Source organism: Orycteropus afer, unplaced genomic scaffold, assembly GCF_000298275.1.
Source record: "Orycteropus afer afer isolate SDZICR_OR568_19922 unplaced genomic scaffold, OryAfe1.0 scaffold00148, whole genome shotgun sequence".
Lineage (NCBI taxonomy): Eukaryota > Metazoa > Chordata > Mammalia > Tubulidentata > Orycteropodidae > Orycteropus > Orycteropus afer.
The window spans coordinates 1534793-1543758 of record NW_006921735.1 but is presented as its reverse complement, the minus strand read 5'-3'; the positions used below and the strand labels follow the sequence as shown (position 1 = coordinate 1543758).

Here is an 8966-nt window from a genome sequence, read left to right as displayed (position 1 = left end):
GATGGCACATAGCAACAACAACAACAACATTGATTGGCTGGTAGGCTTCACTCATTGACCTTTTAGGTTTAGCTGTCAAGCACTTAGCCACTGCACCACCAGGGCTCCTTAAGAAAAATATAGGAATCAGATAAGAGGTAGAGAGGTGGAGATGAGGAATTATTCTAGAAGAATTCAGGAAGTTCCTAGAAGGTGGCCCTAATAAGATCCAAGACAGCATACTGTAGTCATGGAGTAAATGTTGACAGATTTGCATTGAAATCAGGGTAGCATACAGGCAGTACCTCCTCGCTTTGAAACTATGGAACCAACCCGTACTTGCAACAGATTCTTCATCACCATCACTTTCACTTGTTGCACATGAGCTTTTAAATCATTGAAAAGGCTTTGAGCCTTTGCTCCCACTAAACGAAAAAACAAACTCACTGCCATCGAGTTGATTCCAACTCGTAGTGACCCCCATTGGGTTTCTGAGGCTATAAATCTTGATGGAAGCAGACTGCCTCCTCATTCTTTCATGGAGTAGCTGGTGGGTTCAAACCACTGACGTTTTGGTTAGTAGCCAAATTTCTTAACCACACCACCACCAGATCTCCTATTTCTTTCACTAAAATAAGGCTAGATAAGAACCATATACAACTCCTCTAATTTACCTACGAATTCAACTTAAAGATACACTTAGGAACTGATGCCATTGGTAACCAAGGACAACCTGTAATAAGAACTTGAGCGTGCTGATGCAAAAATGCATTTCCTTACTCTAGACAACAATTCTTGTATGGAATGAATTTCATTTCTTTCAGTTCTGGCATAGCTTGGATTAATGTTCCTTATAACCATCTGCTTGCCTTCCTTTGCTTCTGTGATGCCAAACAAACTTCTCCACTTCAATTTGTTTTCGTAAGTGAACTAAGTCATAAAGAAAAGGTTATTCTATGTGAGGGATAGTGTAGTATCTTCAGGTCACCTTCCTCCCATTATAAATCACTATAAATATTGGCATTACAGTCATTGATCATAACTTAGTGCCTAAGGCACTTGACTGCTAACCAGAAGGCTGGTGGTTCAAACCCACCAGCCACTCCTTGGAAAGAAGGTTGGGTAATCTACTTCCATAGTGATACAGCCTCAGAAACCCAAGGAGCGGTCGCTGTGAGTCAGGTCCCACTCCACGGCACATAACAACAGATTAGGTTCAGTTGATGTAATTCATTTTTATGTCTGCGTGGTTAACAACCAGATCCTAGTTCCACAGATATAAATGTCAGGAAGAAAGAACTTGATAAAACACTCAAGCCTTGGATTTACTCTATTACCTGAGAGGAGGTGTAATGCTGAAGTGCTAGAGGTGGAAATACCTGCTTACAGATTTCTTAAGACTAGGGGTTAATTTTTTAAAAACACAGAGAACAATCATGGGAGAATAGAAGGGCTGTGTATGCACAGGGAGACAGCACAGGGGGAGCAGGAGTACATGTAGGGAAGGACTCAGGGAAGAGGTAACTATGGGGAGGAAGTGGGAGAGAAGCTGTTGTATTGTGGGAAATTGTAGTCAATGTCATGAGACAAAGTGTATGTGAGCTGCTGTATGGAAAGTGAATTTGCTTTGTAAGCTTTCATTCAAATCACAATTAAACAAAACAAAACAAAAAGCACACAGAGACAATGCAGGTCACAATCATGGGATGTGGGGAAAGCAACATGGCCTTTGAGAAATGCAAACACCCACCCACACCCTTTCCCCACCAGCTCTTAGGTAACTGCTATTTGTTGTGTGATCTATACCTCCTCTTCCAGTCAAAGCATGAGCCATATCCTTGCTTCCAGACAAACTTATTCATTCCTTCCCCATCACACCTTTGTTACAGAATTAAGGGTAGAGTTTTGGAGTACTTTTCTTATGTGTTTGTCTCCTTTACCAGACTGGAGTCTGTAAGGGCAACTATTCACTCTGAAGATGGTGGTGATAGACGAGGGATGAGAGAATCTTGGATGTGCTGGGGAGTCAGCAGTGGTCAGTCAAATACTGCTGGCCAAGTGAATCTCACATTTCAAGGGAGGGAAAATGGAGGGAACAGAGAATCGAAGAGGTTGGCCTGAAACCTGGCACCATTATTTCCTAGCTGATGGTCCATGAGGAAATCACTCAACCTAAACATTAGTTGCCTCATCCATAAATCGAGGATGATGATAACTTGCAGCACAATTAGATTTTAATGAAATGACACAATGCATTCTAATCAAAATAGTGCTTTATTGTGTGATTGTTTTATGTCAGCGTAATTGTCCTTTAATTCTCACAACAAGCCAGCTGGGTAGGCATCATTATAGAGAGAGTGTTGTTGTTGTGTGTGCTGTCAAGTCTGTTTTGACTCATAGTGACTCCATGTGACAGAGTAGAACTGCCCATAGGGATTCCTAGCCAGTAATCTTTACAGAAGCAGATCTATAGGTCTTTCCCCCATGGAGCCTCTGGGTTTGAACCTCCAACCTTTCCATTAGCAGCCTGGTGCTTAAACATTCACCACCAGGACTCCTTTTAGAGAAATTAAATGACTTAAATTGTCGAAAATGTGGGAAGTGGCAGAGCTGAAATTTGAACCCAGGCAGAGCTTCGAGTTGCAGAGTCTACACTGTATTCAGTTTGTTTCCAGGAGCCCTGGTGGTACAGTAATTAAAGCACTGGACTGCTAACTGAAAGATGATAGGTTCAAAACCACTAGCTGAACTGGAGGAGTGAGGTGTGGCAATCTGCTTCGGTAAAGACTATGGCCCTTAGATACCCTTCAAACCTGGAACTGCACTCACCCTTGGGATCACCAACAGACAGGCCTATAAAGTGAACAGTAACACCTGTGAGAAATGTACTCCTCAGAATAAGCAACCACATGAATCCAAAAGGGTAGCATTTACAACATAACAAAGTTCAGAAGGCAAGAAAGGGCAGGGAAGAAGGACAAAAGGAAAACGGGAACCCAGGGAGGAAGTGGAAGAGTGCTGTTACATTGAGAGAACTGCAACTAATACCACACACACACACACACACACACAATTTGTGTAAATTGTTGAATGGCCAACTAATTTCCTCTGTACATGTAAACTTCCTCCAAAACCACAATAAAATGTTCAAAGGGAAAAAAAAAAAAAGATTTATAGTATTGGAAACCCTATAGGATAGTTCTACTTTGGGGTGCCATGAGTCAGAATTGACTCTACAGCAGTGCGTTTGATATTTTGGTTTTCTACTGTGTACTGCTTTATTGTACATCACAGCACCATAGAGAGGGCAGTTGTGACAATGAAGGTACTAACAGTTGCCCATAACAGAAAGCAAGACTCAAACTAACAAACAAAGGGGATTACTGGCTCCTTCATTTTAAAGGTGAAGTTTGGATGAAGTTCAATCAGGGATCTTGATCCACATCTCTTAGTTCTACCTCTTTTTTTGTGGCAGGCTTATTTCAACCTATCTTCTCTCACGATACTAGGTATCTTTTCTGTATGCTCCAAAAAGAAATACATACATCGTGGTGGTTACATTTGTGTGTCAACTTGTCTGTGCCTGGTTGAGTGGTTGGGCAAGTGGTGGTAGTTATTCCTCATGATGAGACTGGCAATCAACTTCATGGTGGGATCTACCACAAGCAGCTGAGTGGCTACTTTAGTGATGTGGTCTTCTTCCCATATATAAGCAGCAGCTTTGGGACTAGTCTCTAGCTTATGGCATGCTTGAACCCTGCATGTGGTTGTACAGCAGCCTGCCACACTCTTCCGACCTTGGGACTTTCAACAGACTTGAATGAATGGCCTGCCATGTGGTTTGGTAACATCAGGACTGTGCCTTTTTACTTGTCAACCTTGGGCTCGTCAGCGTCAGCAGCCAGCAGCTGTCTGAGTGAAGAAAAGTCTCTAGCTTCAGTGGGCTGGAAGCAGAAGGCAGAGCTGGACCCCAAGGTTGAGGGGCTTTCATCCAGGCCCTAGAGCCTGGCACTTTGAACTCGAACTTAAAGCCTCCAAATTATAAGAGAATAGACTCTTGTTAAGGCCATCCCATTTCTGGTATATTCTTGTCAGAGAGGCACTAGGTAACCAGAACATACATTATTTAACAGTGGAAAAAGAAGGGGAGGGAAACTTCTTTAGGAGAAAGATACTCTAATTCTCTGTTCAATTTTAAGACAATGCATAATGGATATTATTGTATGTTTTGGAAGAATCTTCAAATCTTGGGCAACTAAATTACAGTAATTTTCAATCCTATATATCTTGTTTTTTGGCTTCATGGTTTAGTACCACTGATATATACCATTTTATTTGTTTCATTTAATTTCCACATTTAAAAGTCTAAGTTTGCCTTCCAGGCAGAAATTAAGTCCCATTGTGGAAAGAGATTAGATGAACACGTCACAAAGATCATTTGAGTTCTTGGTAACCTAAATGAAGTAAGCTAATAAAGCATTAAATTAGCATGTTGTAAAACTTTCTGAAGTTTTAATATGCTTTTAAGTGGCAGCTCTGAGCTTATTATCACCAGTGCTAAAGTCAACATAAAAGTCTTTCCATTGATGAAAAGGAGATCTAACAACAAAATATTTTGTAGCTGGATTATAAACTGTTGTTGTTGTTGTTATGTGCCATCAAGTCAGACCCGACTCATAGCGACCCCTCCTTGGGTTTCCGAGGCAGTATCACTTCAGAAGTAGATTGCCCCATCGTCCTTCTGAGGAGTGGCTGGTGGATTTGAACTGCCAGCCTTCTCATTAGCAGTCAAGTGCCTTGGGCACTGTGCTACCAGAGCTCCTGGATTATAAACTAGAGATTATTTAATAATTTCCTTCTAAATAAGTGTGTTTATCCAGAATACTATTTTTATCCAATAAATAGCCTTGGAATCTTTGGCCACAAATATGTTTTGTCTCAAATATTTTAACTATGATATCTTCCTTCAGAGTAGCTCAACTATCTCTACAGAAATTGTACACTTCATTCACATTCATCCAAGTGAAAAGATAGAAATGATTATAATGATAACTAGCATTTGTTTAGGGTTGCAGAATGTACAAAGGGTTTTTAAATTCACTTTCTCACTCGATCCTGTCATTTTCTCTGTGCTGTCTAGATGGCCTGGAACTCAAGGAGACTGCTTCTGCTTGGGTTTTCTCAAGGTCATGCAGGAGATAACTCAGACAGTGGCTTTTTCTAATCTAGCACACTTCTCATGTAAAAATCTTATTGTGAACAATTTAAGAGGAAAACTTTAGAAAATAAATGTCTCCAGGGGATTCAATTTAAATTGTTTCATTAACTGCACTGCTAAAGAGAGGAAAAATGTTTCCAAACCCTGTAGTATTTTGTTGTTGCTTATAGTAATGTACCACCCACCTAATATCGGGCATATAATTTTCACATAATGGAGTGTTCTAAATCAGAGGTTTCCAATAGAACTTTCTGTGATGACTGAAATGTTCTCTCTTTGTGCTGTCCAATACAATAGCCACTAGCCATATATTGCTATTGCACAATTGTAATGTGGCCAGAGCAACTAACCGAAACCAAACCCCTGCAAAGGAGTTGATTCTGACTCATGGTGACGCTATAGACTAAGAAACCTTTTTTTTTTTTTTAAATATTATTTAGTAGTAATTTATTAACATTTAAATTACATGAACTGCATGTGGCTAATGGTTACTGTATTGGTATTGGACACTGCAGATCTTGAAAATTGGAATTTAGGTCTTCAAATGCTGCAACTACTTTTAAAAAATGTAACATTTTTGTAATTAGAAATATTTCCAATTGCTTTATATGATATCATTGAATTCAAATGCAAGATTTCTGTTGTTAATGGTTCTCTTGACCCAGAGACAGGCTTCAAGTGTCCTTACTTACACTTGTTCTTTGTTGCTTTATTGTAGGTTGTTGTTGGTTTATTTTTATTTTACCATTGCAGGCTCTCAATCTAGTTCTACCAAATCATTTCTGATTAAATTTTAGTATTGGGATTCCCTATTACATTTTTTGGAGAAATAAAAGAATTTTGCAACTAAAAAAGTTTGTGAAAACCACTGCACTAGTTAAACATTTAAAAACAACAACAACTCAATGCCGTGAAGTTGAAATGCAAATCCTCAGCAAAGGGGCAAACCAGAACAAACCATTTTAAAGCCCTGATTCAAGCCAAGTTCTCTTTGACTCCAAGACCAAATTCATTTTGGCAATATATCACAGTTTCCCTTTGTGTATAGAGCTCTGACTGCTAACTAAAAAGTTGGCTATTTGATGCTTCCAACCACTCTGCAGGAGAAATATGAGGCAGTCTGCTTCAGTAAAGATTTACAGCCTTGGAAACCCTATGAGGCACTTCTACCCTGTCCTATACAGTTGATATGAGTACAAATTGAGTCAATGGCAACGAGTTTGTTTTGGTTTTTATAGCCTATTCAGTGTATACCCTATGAGTCCTCCGTTTTGTGAACTGATCAAAATCTTTTGTCAGAAATTGAAATTCCTTCCCATTGAATCTTATCAAATTCTGAACATCTTTTTTATTGAATACAGAGAGGAAAAAATTATGTGTGTGTGTGTGTATGTGTATATATATATATATGTATAAAACCCATTGCCATTGATTCCAACTCGTAGTGACCCCCATTGGGTTTTCAAGGCTGTAAATATGTACGGGGAAGTAAATTACCTCATCTTCTTCTCACGGAGCGACTGGTGGGTTTGAACCACTGATCTTCTGGTTACCAGCCAAATGCCTTACCCGCTATGCCACCAGAGCTTCCAGAGCTCCTATCTATCTATTGAATTAATTACATATATATACTTGCACATATATACATGTTGTTGTTGTTGTTGTTATGTGCCGTCGAATCGGCCCTGACTCATAGTGACCCCTCCTTGGGTTTCTGAGGCAGTATCACTACGGAAGTAGGATTGCCCAACCTTCCTTCCGAGGAGTGGCTGGTGGGTTTGAACCTCCAGCCTTCTGGTGAGCAGTCAAGTGCTTTAGCCACTATGCTACCAGAGCTCCTATATATACATGTAGGTTTATAGTGCATGTGAATGTGTTTGTATGTATGTTTCTAGCTTAGTGTCAGCTTATGAAAGTGTATTTGAAATTTATAATCCTTATAATTATTTACTTCTCTTTCCTCTTAAAAATTCTATATGACTTATACATGACTTTCTGCACTTTGCAGAATTTAGTAAAGAGAGAAGCTGTTAGAAATTCACACCTCATTTATACAGATGAAGTATTTGTATTAAATCTAAATTAGATAATCTTTCTGCTTGGAAAATTGTATGGTCAGATCAAGCTCCACATATGAGAAGTACTTCTTAATATTGGCATTCTGTAGCTTCCCAAGATGTTGAATTAGTTTTTTTAAAAAATATTTAAATATTGTAGTTGCTGCATGCACATTTCGTATACTCATCCATGTGGGCTGCATTAGGATTTTACTGAATTTTAGTTTTTTTTTCAGTAACTGCTTGAGAATTCAGTGTATCAACTAATCATACAAATGCCTTTTGAAAGAAGCCAGACTCTTGCCCTGGAGTTTTAGAGTATATTATTTTAGTTTTCACTATTAAGTACACAATTTGAAGTAGTTTTATGTTTTACTTTCCAAATACAATACAAACCAGTATGCCAATGTAATGCATTAAATTATGGAGATCTTCTAAATAAGTTGTTGTTCAGAAGTAGTTGGTATACATTAAATAACTCAATGATCCAAAGACAATTGATTTAATCACGCACACACATACACATAGACATACATACTTGTACACACACAGATATTTTGCTGACCAGAAGGTTGACAGTTCAAACTCACCAGCCACTCCTTGGAAGGAAGATGAGACAATCTACTTCCGTAGTGATACTGCCTCAGAAACCCAAGGAAGGGTCGCTGTGAGTCGAGTCAACTCGATGGCACCTAACAACAACAACAACCACCTAGTACAATGGGAGATCTGGTGGTATAATGCCTAAGGCATTTTGACAGCTGACCAGAAGGCTGTCAGTTCAAATTCACCAGCCACTCCTTGGATACTGCCTCGGAAACCCAAGGAGGGGCCGCTATGAGTCAGATCCAACTTGACAGCAGTGAGTTTTGAGTAGAGTTAGTATATACCATATGATGATTTAAACATGTAATCAGTATGAGAATTATTCATTAGAAATTTAACATTACTTTTTATGTACTAGGTCTCTATATGTATAGCTTTATATTCAGAAATTTTATGTACTGTTGTTTGTTGTTGTTATGTGCCGTCGAGTCGGACCTGATTCATAGCGACCTCTCCTTGGGTTTCTGAAGCTAGGTCTCAGAAATCCATGTGCATTTAATATTGACATCACATTTCAATTCTTACTAGCCATATTTCATGTTCTAGACACATGTGGCTAATGGCTACAATATTGTTTAAGTTTAAAGAGGAATATAAACATGTTTGTTCCAACCTTATGGGTTATCAAAAGAAAAAGAACATCATCAGTGCCTTGGAAGCTCCCTGTGTACTGCCTCTCTGATCATGGCCATTCTCTTCCAGACAAAAGTAACCATTCTCTTGCACTCTGAGTAAGTTATTGTTGTATTTTCTTTTTATTTTTACTGCCTACATATGTATCTTTAAACAATACTTTTTTATTTTTGATCTGGATTTGAACTGTATATTAATGGAATCACACTGTTTATAGTCTTCTGTGACATTTTTTTTTCTCTCAACATAATTAATGCTTTGTCTATTGATGATTGATGTTGATTGCAGAGTTTCAAACAGGTCTAAACCTGTTTGATCATAGCCCACAATGTGAAACAAAGCAGACTCAAATTTTTTAAATTTAGGTGATCTGAAACACTAACCAGGCACATAACAACAACAACAACAAATATGTATGTGTGTATATATATATATGTGTGTATGTGTGTGTGTGTGTGTGTGTATAATATATA

The 8966-nt window shown here is 38.7% G+C and overlaps 1 protein-coding gene across 1 annotated transcript in view; it reads left to right on the top strand.

Moving 5' to 3' along the window:
* Nucleotides 1–8966, top strand: part of LOC103201376 (dystrophin-like) — a 2052823-nt gene that overhangs the window by 811454 nt on the left and 1232403 nt on the right. The window lies entirely within an intron of this gene.